Source organism: Dasypus novemcinctus, chromosome 3, assembly GCF_030445035.2.
Source record: "Dasypus novemcinctus isolate mDasNov1 chromosome 3, mDasNov1.1.hap2, whole genome shotgun sequence".
NCBI lineage: Eukaryota > Metazoa > Chordata > Mammalia > Cingulata > Dasypodidae > Dasypus > Dasypus novemcinctus.
This window is the reverse complement of record NC_080675.1, coordinates 115,816,346-115,829,478: the sequence shown is the minus strand read 5'-3', so window position 1 is coordinate 115,829,478 and position 13,133 is coordinate 115,816,346.

Below are 13,133 nucleotides of genomic sequence, written 5' to 3'. Positions count from 1 at the left end.
CTCCAGCTGTGTAGTTAAGTCATTAATTTTAGCACTTTCTTCTTTTTTAATGTAAGCATTGAGGGCTATATTCACTGTATTCCATAGGCTCTGATATATGTGTTCTTATTTTCATTCATCTTGAGAGTATTTATTGATTTCTCTTGCAATTCCTTCTTTGACCTGCTGATTACTTGACAGTGTGTAGTTTCATCTCCATATATTTGTGAATTTTCCCCTTTTCTGCCTGGTGTTGGTTTCCAACTTACTTACATTACGATCAGAGAAAGTGGTTTGTATAATTTTGATCTTTTAAAATTTATTGAGGTCTGCTCTGTGACCCAACATATGGTCTATCATGGAGAAAGATCCATGAGCACTTGAGAAGCATGTGTATCCTGCTCTTTTGGGGGGCAATGCTCTATATGTGTTGATTCAGTTAAGTTCTTATTCAAACTCTGTTTCTTTATTAATCCTCTGCCCAAATATTCTATCCAGTGATTAGAGTGGTGTATTGAAGTCTCCAACTCTTTTGGTAGAGACATCTATTGCTCCCTCAGTTTTGCCAGTGTTTGCCTCATTTAATTCAGGGCATCCTAATTAGGTGCATATATGTTTATGATTGTTATTTCTTCCTGGTACATTGCCCCTTCTATTATTATATAATTCCTTCCTTGTTTCTTGTAATAGATTTGATTTTAAGGTCTATTGCATCGGTATAAGTATAGCTACTCCAGCTTTTTTTCTTTTTTCTTTTACTTACTGCATGTGTGAAATCTTTTTCCAGCCCTTCACTTTCAATCTATTTGTATCTTTGTGTCTAAGGTGAGTCTCTTGTAAACAGAATATACATGGCTCTTATTTTCTTATCCATTCTGCCAGTCTGTGCCTTTTGATTGGGGAGTTTAATCCATAATATTAATATTATTACTGTAAAGGAACTTCTTACTTCATCCATTTTGGCCTTTGGGTTTAATCTGTTATGTCTTATTTCACCATTCTTTTACACTTCTAGTTACTTATATTGATATAATCTTCAGTTCTAGATTCTCTTCCAAGCCTCTCTCTGATCTTTTTAGGCTATAGCACTCCCTTAGGTATTTCATGCAAAGCTGGTCTCTACAAACTTTCTCAGTTTCTGCTTATCTGTGAATATTCTAATCTTGCCCTCATTTTTGAAAGACAGTAAGATTTTTGGCTGGCAGTTTTTTCTCTTTTAGTATCTTAAATACAACATACCACTGCTTTCTTGCCTCTGTGTTTTCTCATGAGAATCAGCACTTATTCTTATTGGGTATCCCTTATAAGTGATGAATTGCTTTTCTCTTGTTGCTCTCAAGATTTTCTATCTTTGGCATTTGACCCCTAATTAGTATATGTCTTGGAGTAGGTCTATTTGGATTTATTCAGATGGGAGTGTGTTGTGCTTCTTGGACACAATATCTTGTTTTCTTCAGTAGAATTGACAAGTTTTCTATCATTATTTCCTTAAATATTCCTTTCCCCCTATTCCCTTCTCTTTTCCTTCTTGGACAGCCATGACATGTATGTTTGCACATTTCTTGCCGTCATTCTGTTCCCTGAGACCCTGTTCATTTTTTTCTCATTCTTTTCTTTTGTTCACTTTTGGAGGCCCTGTTTTCAAGCTCACTGATCCTTTCTTCTGCCTCTTCAAATCTGAGTCTGCTGTTATATGTTTCCAGTGTAATTTTTATTTGATTTATTGTGACTTTCATTCCCATAAGATCTGCTATTTTCCTCTGCATGCTTTCAAATTCTTCATTGTGCCCATCCAGTGTCTTCTTAATATCCTTAATCTCTTAAGCCATCTAACTGAATTTATTAAGGAGAACAATTTTTGAACACCTATCATTAGTTGTCTCAACTCCTTTATGTCATGTCATGTGGAGGCTTAGTTTGTTCCTTTGACTGGGCTATATCTTCCTGTTTCTTGGTATGGATTGTAATTTTTTGTTGGTGTCTTGGCATATGATTTACTAGATGTTTGTCTCTTTAGTTTAGGGCTTTGTATTTGATTGGCTTTGTGCTATAGCTCCTCTTTGATACCTGATTCAACTTAATTTTGAACTTTATAGTGGCTTGTGTTTAGCAAATTTGAATTATTTCAGCTCTTTTTAATCTGTTTCTTGCCCTTTCTTCCTCGCTGGTTGCAGAGTAGGAGCTGAGGATGCAGCTGGTACTGTAAACCATGGAGATTGAAGCTGCCCATGTTGCTCCAGGAACCAATGAATCTTCTCCCACCTTTCTCCCCTGCCTAGAGTATGGACAGAGCTGTTGCAATGCACAGTAATCCAAGCTGTGCAGGCCAAGACCATCTGTAGTTGCCTGGAGACACAATGAAGCTCCATCCTTCCTCCTTCCCTGCTTGGGGCAGGGATGGAGTTACAGGTGTTGGCAGCAAATTAAACCATGTGGGTCAAAACTGACTGCAGTTGCCCAGATAGACTGTTGAATCACTGGCTCCCCTCTTCCTCCCATGCCAGGGGTAGAGATGGAGCCACAGGTGTGTGTAACAAATCTAGTATGTGTGGGTGAATACAAATGCAGTTATCTGGAGAGGCTGAGGGAGCATTGTTCCTTTTCTCCTGCCAAGGTTGGGGATGGAGCCACAGGATTGCCCAACAATCTCATTTCTGTGTGCTGAAAGGATCTGCAGTTGTCTGGAGAGGCTGGGGAAACACTACTCACCCTCCTATCCTATTGGGGGGCTGGGATGGAACCATAGGTGTCCAATAATTTAGTCCTTGCTGACTGAATGTGCCTGCAGTTGCCCAGAGAGGCTCAGGAAACAGTCTCACTCCTGTTCTATTGGGGGCAGGGATGTATCCATATGGGCCCAACAAACTACAGTTGCCCAGAGAGGTTGGTGCAGGTTCCCCTATCTTCCTTCCTGCTGGAGGCAGGGCTGCAGTCCAGGCTAGGGCAACAATCCAAACTGGGTGGAAAAGGGGCCCCTACCATCACTAATTTTCAATCAGCCCTGCTTCAGAGTTAAATGAAAGTGGGAGTGTTAAAATGGAGGATACCAGCCCCTTCCAACTTGGACAGTTTTAAACTTTAGAGTTGTTAGGATTGGCCTTTAGGCAGCTGAATATGCTAATTAGTAGGTGAAATCAGTGCTTGACTGTCTCTTCCTCCCCTAATTTTGGGAAATGGAGCTTCCAGCTCCAGCCAGGGAATAGCTCCTTAGTTGGCTTTCCCCACTAGTGGGGGATGGGTACCAGCTTCTGCAGTGTGGAGTGTTCTTCTCACAAATCTTCACTTCAGATGTACCATTCTTCCAAGGATATTGAAGGATCCCCTTCAGGTCTCCTGCCCACTCCCCCCCCCCCTCCCAACTGGTGATTAGATAGCTCTGGGTAGTTATAACTGCACTGTAACTGTCTCTTGGAGCTCCTATCTCTGCCACCATCTCGCCCCTTCTCTTACTCTACTATCTTTTTTCCATAATGAGGGCATGCCATAATGCTGTTGTTAAGAAGTCAAATGTAATTGTGATGCTTGTTTGTATCTTTTTTTCCTCTCTGGATGTTTATTTTTTATCTCTAGTGTTCTGAAATTTCACAGTAGTATATTACGCTGCGGTGTTGTTTCTCCCCATTGTGATGGACACATGGTAGACCCTCTAAATTTGGAAATTCATATCCCTCATTAGGGAAAATTTTCTTGAATTTTGCCTTTGATAATTTCCTGACTCCCATTTATTTTCTTTGTTCCTATTCAGTTTTATTTTTCATTTCTCATTTTATACTTTACATTTATAAAGTTCCTTTTTAAATTCTCTAAATGCTTCCCTCCCCCAAATGGCATCCTATTCTTTTTTAGTAGATGCAAGATCTTCTATTATCTCTATTAGGATATTTACTGAGTTTTCTTTATGAAAATTTTATTTTCCTGCTTAGCCTGTCCATCTACTAAGTTACCTGTTTCCTGTGTATTTTGGTGTCTATGTTTTATATTAGAGGCATTTCTTAAATTTCTGGTCTGCTCATTTATAAAAGTGAGATACTTAAAAAATGATTAGAAGCTTACTGCATGTGAATGCAGCTTATCAACTTGGATTTCTTTATAGGGTGATCTGGCTGGACTTGGGAAACTCCTGGTATTAGCATCTTAATGTCTTTTTTTGTTGTCGTGAATTGATCAGATTCACTAGAGAAGAATCTTCTAATCTTTTTTTCCAAAAGGTATCAACTTGGCAGCCAACATTCTGGGAGCTGAAAGGGGGAAGTGGGCTAGGTAATCTCTGTGCTCAGTTATACCAGGTCTCCACTCTATCCCAGTTCTGATTTTACTCTCCAGAGAATTACCCTTCAGTCTTTTGTCAGGATGGAGAAAAGAAGTTTTTTGGTTACACGTATGTGGGGAAGAGAACTGCTTCTTAAATGAAATTTCAAATAATCCATCTGTTTTTAGTCGCACCTCTACTTCCCAAAGCATTCTCTGCATCAATTTCTAAATATTTTGTTGATTTTACAGTGCAAATCAAGGTCGCTTCTCAGCTGTCCTCTTTGCTGCATTTGGATTCAGCTTTCTTGGATCTACTCAAGTATTACTCATCCACATGCTTTCTGGCTTCCAAAATTTTGTTGCTGTGGTTCCTTTGAATTCGCATAGGTCTTATAGGTTTATGTTTTTCAAAAATCACTTTACTCTTATTTTAGTGGATTTGGAGTAAGAACAGAGGTAATGAATGTGTTCAACCTGTCATTTTTAAGCAGAAATCTTATGACTCTCAAACAAGCAAAGAAGACATTATTATCCCTGTTTTACAAATGAGAAATTCAGGTTAAATGACTTGTCAGGATCACATAGTATATAATGTTAGAGCTAAGAAATGATTTCAGATCTTCTGATTTCAAATTCAATTCTCTTTCTACTAAATTCTTGAAAAAGAAGGCAGTATAATGTAGTTGTTAAAAAGCATTGTCTTTGGCACCAGAGACCTGGGTTTGAGTCCAGATTTTGTCTCTTAGTAGCTGCATCCTTTCAGCAAGATGTTCAGTCTTACTCATTTGGAAAATGGGGATGATAACAATAGCACAGTCTGCTGGATTATTGTGAGGATTCAATTAGATAATATGTGTAAAGTACCCTGTATAGTCTCTGGCATATAGTGCATGTTCCCTTATTACTATAATGGAAAAACTGAAATGATAAGATGTAATAGTGATTTGCTGTATTAATTAACTGAGCCATGTACAGGGAAACTTTCCAATTATTGCTGGAGACATTTACTTAATAATTAGCGTGTGCACTGTGGAACATTTATTCTTCCTTTCTCTTCTATTTGTATCTCTTTATGAAAATATGTTTGTCTAGGAACTACTCCAAACTTAGTTGAGTTTTAATGACAGACTCCTGAGTAAGGGTAGAAGAATTGGGCAAGGTCACAAATTTTCTCCCCAACATCTAATGAAATGAGCAAAAAGAAAAATACAGTGACAAATCCCCAAATTCATCAGCAGCTACCACAAAGTAAAGGGTGAACTTTACACATGGATAAAATGTGAAGAAAAAAAAAGGTGACCAATAAATGGAACAGAATGTCTTAGTGAAGTGAGCTGTGGCTCCTCTGTACCTATTCCTTAGAAGCAGATTGAAAGAAAAATACGGGGAGTTGACAACACATAATTACACTAAAATGTGAAGAGTTTTTAGGGTTTAAATTAGCAGAGGTGAAGTGAAAGGAGTGGAGCGGGGAGAGGGAAGGGGGAAATGTCAGGATTCAAGCAAAACATTTTAGAGTAGTAGTCTCCATATAACACCATAGGACCTCAGCAGCAACAATAAGGGCCTCCAGAGCTTTCCAGAAAAATTGACACAAAGCATGGAGGATTGTAATATACCTCAGGGTTGGGTTAGGATAGGCAATTTAACTAGATGTACAGGACAGCAGAACTAATAAGGGCAATGCTCATCTACAACTCGCCTTTCCCCCCTTATCCTGCATCCACACATTAAAGAAGATTGAATAGAAGGCAACAATCATATCTTAAACCGAGGGAAGAAAAACCAATATATATCAAAACAAATAGAAAGTCTGAAAGTCAGCCCACACTAAGAATAAGCAAGATGAAATATAATGGCATAGCTACCATTCAAACATGGTAGAAAGAAAATTGATTCTTGTACTTATGAACTTTGTTCTTGTGAAATTGAAACTTACTTAGCCTAATTAATTAAAAGTTACCTCCTGAACACCTGCTTGTTGCTCAAATGTGGCTACTCTCTCAGTCAAACTCAGCATATAAATGCACTACCTTCTCTCCCACCCCCTAGCTTGGGACAGGACTCCCTGGGCTGAACCTTCCCAGCACCAAGGGATTATTATCAAGTGCCAACTAGTGATGCGTTTGGAAAAAGACCTTGACCAAAAAGGGGAAATGTTAAATACAAATGAGTTTTTATGGCTAAGAGATTTCAAAGTGAGTCAGGAAGTTATTCCAGAGGTTTCACTTATGTGTGTCTCAGCAGGATCCCATTGACTGCCACAGTAAACAGTGCCTCAAACAGTGGGGCTCCTGAGGGCTCTAGAGACATCTAGACACTATAGGCAGGGCAGACAATCTCAGGAATTCAGCACCCTGTCTGTTGGCCTTACTTTGGAATATACACTCCCAATGTAACAGAGTTAGACTCATTTATAATTTCCCTACACAGGGCTCTTTTGCCCCTTTTATTTGAACCTATAATTAGCACTATGCTCCTTAAAAACATGTCGCAGAGACTTAATTCTTTGGTCTGTTCATATGCCGTTTGAGCCCCGAATCTCAGCAGAGTTGCAATACCTTTCCAGTTCACTGGACTTGGCCAGGACATCTAACAAAAGGATGATAATAGACAATGCCTATCTCCCCAAAACAGAGAGTATTTACAACTGCAAGCAAGACAGTTCCATCCATCTGCTCCATTGGATCCAAGCCTCCTCTCAGTCAGAAACAGAGTGGGGCTCACCATCATAAAATCCTCAAGATTGAGGAATGAATAAACATAAGGAGGGGATACAACTAAGGATTAAAGTAGACTTATTATTATTCTAGCAATGGAAGAACTTGTATCATTGATATAAAGACAGTAGCCACCAGAAGTTCTGACAGGAGGGAGAGAGAATAGGTGTAACATAGGGCATTTTTTGGACATTGGAATTGAGGGAAGGGGCCGCAGGCAGGCGAAAATATGGCTGGCGCAAGTAGCTGAAACCAGGGTCTGAGGTTGATATGCGCCTCCCCTGCAGGCATCAAGTACGAGGTAGATAATCCGCCTCCTTGAAAACCTGCTCCAAAGTGTCAGCCATAGCGCCAGCGCCAGGCCATTTGCTTCAGACTCTCTCCCTAGTAACAGCTTACGCGCACCAATTGCAATGCCACAGCACATCTTCCAATAGCATACACCCATGTTGCCTTACGCTCTATAAAAGTCTGATCGCTTCCTTAATAAAGTAGACCTGCGCCATCAGCCAGTCTCCGTGAGCATCACTCGCGTCGGTCTTACCTGCTGCGAGGCCCTGCCTCAGGAATTAACCTGCATGACATTGCAGTGATTGATACAGGCCATTATACATTTTGTCAAAACCTATAAATTTGTGTAGTGCAAAGTGTAAACTATAATGTAAACTGTAGACAATGGTTAGTAGCAAAGCTTCGATATGTGCTCATTAATCATAACAAATATACCACATTAATGAAAGATATTAATGAGGGATGTGTGTGAAGGGGAAGGGTAGGGTATATGAGAATCCCTTATATTTTTTATGTAACATTTATGTAATCTAAAGCTTCTTTTTAAAAAATAAATAAATATATAAAAAGAGAGATGAAGAATCTAGTCTAGAAGGGAAAAACCCAGAGAAGGGAAATATATTCCTTATGGATGTTTTGTGTTATAGACTCAGTAAAAAGTAAAATTCAATAAAATAAGAGATTTAGGACATTAAAACAATAGAATGAATATTGATATCATTACAGAGCATATAAATAAATTCGCAACAGCAAGGAACAGAGTAGACTTGCCTGAAAATCAAGTTAATGGCATGAATGAAAGAGATAATTGCAATGAATGAAGAAGGAAAAGGCAAAGAGGTTAAACAATTGTGAGGAAATGAAAGATATGTAGGTCAAAGATGATCCAACATAGGGCTAATTGGTGACCCTGAGTAATAAAGTATTTATTCAAATAAATTAAAAAGTAATAAGAAATATTATACATATAACCACACATCTTACACCAGAGATAATGATTCTGAAAAACCAACATAGAGACAAATTCTGGTTAATTTATTGAACTTAAAGGTAAAGAAATAAATTCTTCAGGTATCCACATCAGGAAAGAAAAACAAATCAACTCTGGGGGAAAAAGTTAGACTTATCTAAAACTTCTCTGCAGCAAAAAAAAAAAAAAAAAAAAAAAAAGACAAAGGAGCCAAGGCTACAAAATTCTGAGAGCAAGAAAGTGAAGAAAGTGTGAGCCACACTTAGTATTTCTATGCAATTATTTGTTCTAGTGTAAAGGCAATGCACAGACAAGAAAGATCTCAGAGAATGTGGCCATTAGCCATTCTCAAATAAACTACTTAGCAATGAAATCTCGTGCACCAGGATGTGAATAAAAAGAAAAAGGAACGTTGATGCTTAGATAAAAGGTCTGGTGGTAAGCAATAAATCCATCTGAATATAGAAATAAGACCAAAAAAAAAAAAGGAGGAAATATGGTTGCCAAAAGCTGTAAACATTATAAACCCTGATAAAATGGAAATAAACCACAAAATTGAGAATTGGCATGAGGAGGATAAAAGAATAGGAATTCTTACTTCATTTTGCAGGACAGGTAGTCATTTGGCACTATAAATAAAGAAATATGGGCTGTTCTGATTTTGTCTTTTTGTATATTTCCTTTGCCCATATTCTTTGGGCTATTCCTCTTATCTGTTTTTTTAACCTCATATCTTTTTTTTAGCCAGTGTGCCTTGAATATTTGTTTACATAAACTAAATACTTAATAAATGTTATTGAAGCAATTTTGCAGTTTGCATGGGAGTATAAATTCCTTGGGGACTGAGAATTTGCTTTGTTCATCTTTAGTGCCTGGTGTGGCATAGGGACTTGCACCAGAAGACAGTCAATAAATGCTTTTTGAATAAATGAATTAATATTTTGTTTTGTTCATATTTTGTTGCTAGAATAATGGCTGAAGACCAGCTGGAAATATAGGGAAAATGAACTATAGTTATAGAACGTAATAAAGCCTGTCATCCACATCTGAGAGACCTATTATAAATGCTTCTGATGTCTCATTAAAGACATTCCATTGTTTTCAAAATCTATTTTCCCTTACTCTAATTTAATATGTAAGGATATAATAATAATAATATCCTCTTACCCTAATTTAATCTTTCACATTGTCATCAAAATGATCATTCTAAACATAGATCTAATTGTTTCACTTGGCCTCTCCTTTTCTATACAATGAAATCTAAATTCCTAATCATGGAATTCAAGGCCCTTTATGATCTGGCCCAGTCCCACTGTCCCCAGCATTGTACCCCAAATGCTATTCAAGTGGGACTATTTGCAAATTCTGGAACATGTTGTATACATTTGTGCCTCTATGTCTTTGCTCACCCTGTTTCCTCTACTTAAGCTGTTACTTCTCATCCCATATACTTCTCCTCTCCTGCTTTCTTCATTCTTCAAGATACTACTCCATTCCTCAGGGCCCAACTCAAATACTTTCTCCTCCCTGAAGGCTTTACTAGCTTTTTAAAGCTTACATAATTATACATTTTGTTGTGCTCTTGTGGTGCTTTCTCAGTCTTCCTATATTATATTATTGCTAATTGTACATATATGACATTATCTTCTAGATTGTGAACTTCTTGGGGTCTTAGCCATGTCGATATATTCTAGAAAGCTGTCATAGTACCTGGCACATAGTAAACATTCAATAAATGTTTGTAGCTTTGGATAAAAAGAAAAAAAGATGTATTTCTTATATTTTCATATTAAAAACACATCTAAGTGTAATAGGATAAACTGAAAATCCTAAGCGTTAGTAGAAGGTAGGAAGTCTGTCTCTCAAATTGTTTTCCTGTCCTCAATAAAGAGAAGACTTGAACATTCCTTCAGGATCAGATTACTCTGGGAAAACCACATGCATGGTTTAACTATTCAGATTAAAGTAAGCATACATCTGTTATTCTCAGAAAGCTATAAAGTAACGATTAAACTGAATGTAGCTTCTTTAGACTGAGAAGTGGTGTCCTCCCTTTGGATATGCAAATTCTTGTGTTTGGAGCAGGAGCACTGCTCCTACATTTAGGGGGAAGAAGTGTTTCTTTCCTCTCTGTGGATTTAGACCATATTGTGTCAAAATATTGTTGATTCTGTGGAGATGTAAGTGTCCTTGATTGAATGTGTGCTCTTAGGATAACAGAATCTAAGACCTAAAGGATGCAGGAAAGCATGGACAGGCATGATCCTCACTGCTTACTGGAGAAATACATATGCAAAGCAATCAGACTAGATTTGGAGAGACTCTACGTGGACATACATGCAAATACTGAATAACTCAGTTGTATTAGTCAGTACTGAAGGGGTGTTGATGCAAAATACCAGAAATCGGTTGGTTTTTATAAAAGGTATTTATTTGGGGTAGAAACTTACAGTTACCAGGCCATAAAGCATAAGTTACTTCCCTCACCAAAGTCTTTTGCCACGTGTTGGAGCAAGATGGCTGCCAATGTCTGCTAAGATTCAGGCTTCCTGGGTTCCTCTCTTCCTGGTTGCTATTCTCTGGACTCAGGGTTCCTCTCTTTCCGGGGATTGCTTCTCTTTCCTCACTACCCAACTTCTCTGTGTGCTTACTTCCTGGGGCTCCACCTCAAGACTCACTCCAACATCAAAACTCCCAACAGGGGACACAGATTTGGTTCAACGGATAGTCTGCCTACCACATGGGAGGTCCAGGGTTCAAACCCAGGGCCTCCTGACCCGTGTGATGAGCTGGCCCACGTGAAGTGCTGATGCACGCAAGGAGTGCTGTGCCATGCAGGGGTGTCCTCTGCATAGAGGAACGCCACATGCAAGGAGTGTGGCCCGTAAGGAGAGCTACCCAGTGCAAAAAAAGTGCAGCCTGCCCAGGAGTGGCACTATGGAGAGCTGACACAGCAAGATGATGCAACAAAAAGAGACACAGATTCCCCGGGCTGCTGACAAGAATACAAGTGGACACAGAAAAACACACAGCAAATGGATACAGAGAGCAGACAACTGGGGGGGGGGGGGTAGGGGGGGCAGGGGCAGGGAAGGGGAGAGAAAAAAAAATCTTTAAAACAAAAAGCTCCCAATAGCAAAACTCCAACATCAAAAACTCCAACTAACTCTTCTGCCATGTTGTTTTCTCTGTGAGTCCCCACCTACTAAAGAGGCAGGGATGTAACGTCCTACTGATACGACCCAACCAAAGCCTTAATCATTATTTAATCAAGTAAACCTCTGAATCCAATATAATCTAACATGACCAGAGGAAAAAACCAGTTTACAAATATAATCCAATACTTCTTTTTGGGATTCATCAACAATATCAAACTGCTGCATTAGTCTTTGTGAGAAATGTGTTTATGTTGGACTATTATGTTCTAAGGTGATGGTCTGGTTGGGTCAGAGGTCAAGGCCACACTCCTGGGGATGGACGATGGGGTTTCCCCTAAAGGGAATAGATATTTCTTTTTTTCTTTTTTTTTTTTTTAAGATTTATTTATTTTATTTCTCTCCCTTTCCCCACCCCCACCCCAGTTGTCTGTTCTCTGTGTCTATTTGCCGCGTCTTGTTTCTTTGTCCACTTCTGTTGTTGTCAGCGGCACGGGAATCTGTGTTTCTTTTTGTTGCGCCGTCTTGTATCAGCTCTCCGTGTGTGTGGTGCCATTCCTGGGCAGGCTGCACTTTCTTTCACACTGGGCGGCTCTCCTTATGGGGCGCACTCCTTGCGTGTGGGGCTCCCCTACGTGGAGGACACCCCTGTGTGGTAGGGCACTCCTTGCACACATCAGCACTGCACATGGGTCAGCTGCATACGGGTCAAGGAGGCCTGGGGTTTCAACTGCAGACCTCCCATGTGGTAGACGGATGCCCTAACCGCTGGGCCAACTCTGCTTCCCGGGAATAGATATTTCAGTGATAGGTTACCCTGAGAAGACACAGCACCTGGGGCACAAAATGGGATTTTGAAAGTGGACCTTAAACTTGGTGAGAATTGTTTTATTCTTTGAGCTTCACAGTGGTTGGGCATGGATGCCCAAGACATGGTCAGGGAATTCTTGAAGGAGCTCTCTTCAGTCACATGGACCCAGGCTGGACGCCTAACAGGGAAACAGGCTTGGGTCTTGTCCGTGAGGGGTTTGAGAGTGGTCTTTACATATCTGCAGTTACTCTTTGGATTATACTTCCTTTCTGTAAATATTGTTAGAGGTTACAGCTTGGTCTTAGCTGTGCTGTGAGAAGACTTTGATGAGAAGGGCCTATATTTGTGATGCCCTGGTGAAGAGAGGGCAGTGCTCCTTCCTGCCAAATCCCAAGGCAGTTGTAGAGGTCACCGTGGCCAGAGAAAGATCAATGTCTAAGAACTGCAGGGGATGCTGATCAGGGTACAGAGCATCTGAAGCAGGCACATGTGGGAGTCAGCACCTCCCCTGGGGGCTTCCTCATAGAATGGGGAGAGAAACTTTAAAGGGGGCTGAGCATGGGTCCTTAACCTTTTTTGTTCCATGAAACCCTTTGCCAGTCAGGTGAAAATCATGGACCCCTTACTAAGTCCACACTATACTGTGTATTACTTAATAAATATAACATACCTGCACCAATGTCCCCATAAGAATTTTTTTAAAAATTTAAATTCAAGCTCATGGACCCCTTGTTGAGGACCCCTGCCTTAGAGTTTTTCTGGATTCATGGTGCTGTGTCTTTTTATTCTAACAGATGCTTATTTGCATAGCCTGTTAAAAATCAAGTCTCTACCATCATCCTAGTGGACATCCTCTAGCTTCTTGGACATTTTTTCTTGCTCTTATAGACTCAATAACAAATAGTAACATTTGCCTACAACAAATGCTCTGCCTGTCTGCAATCTTCCATTTTTTC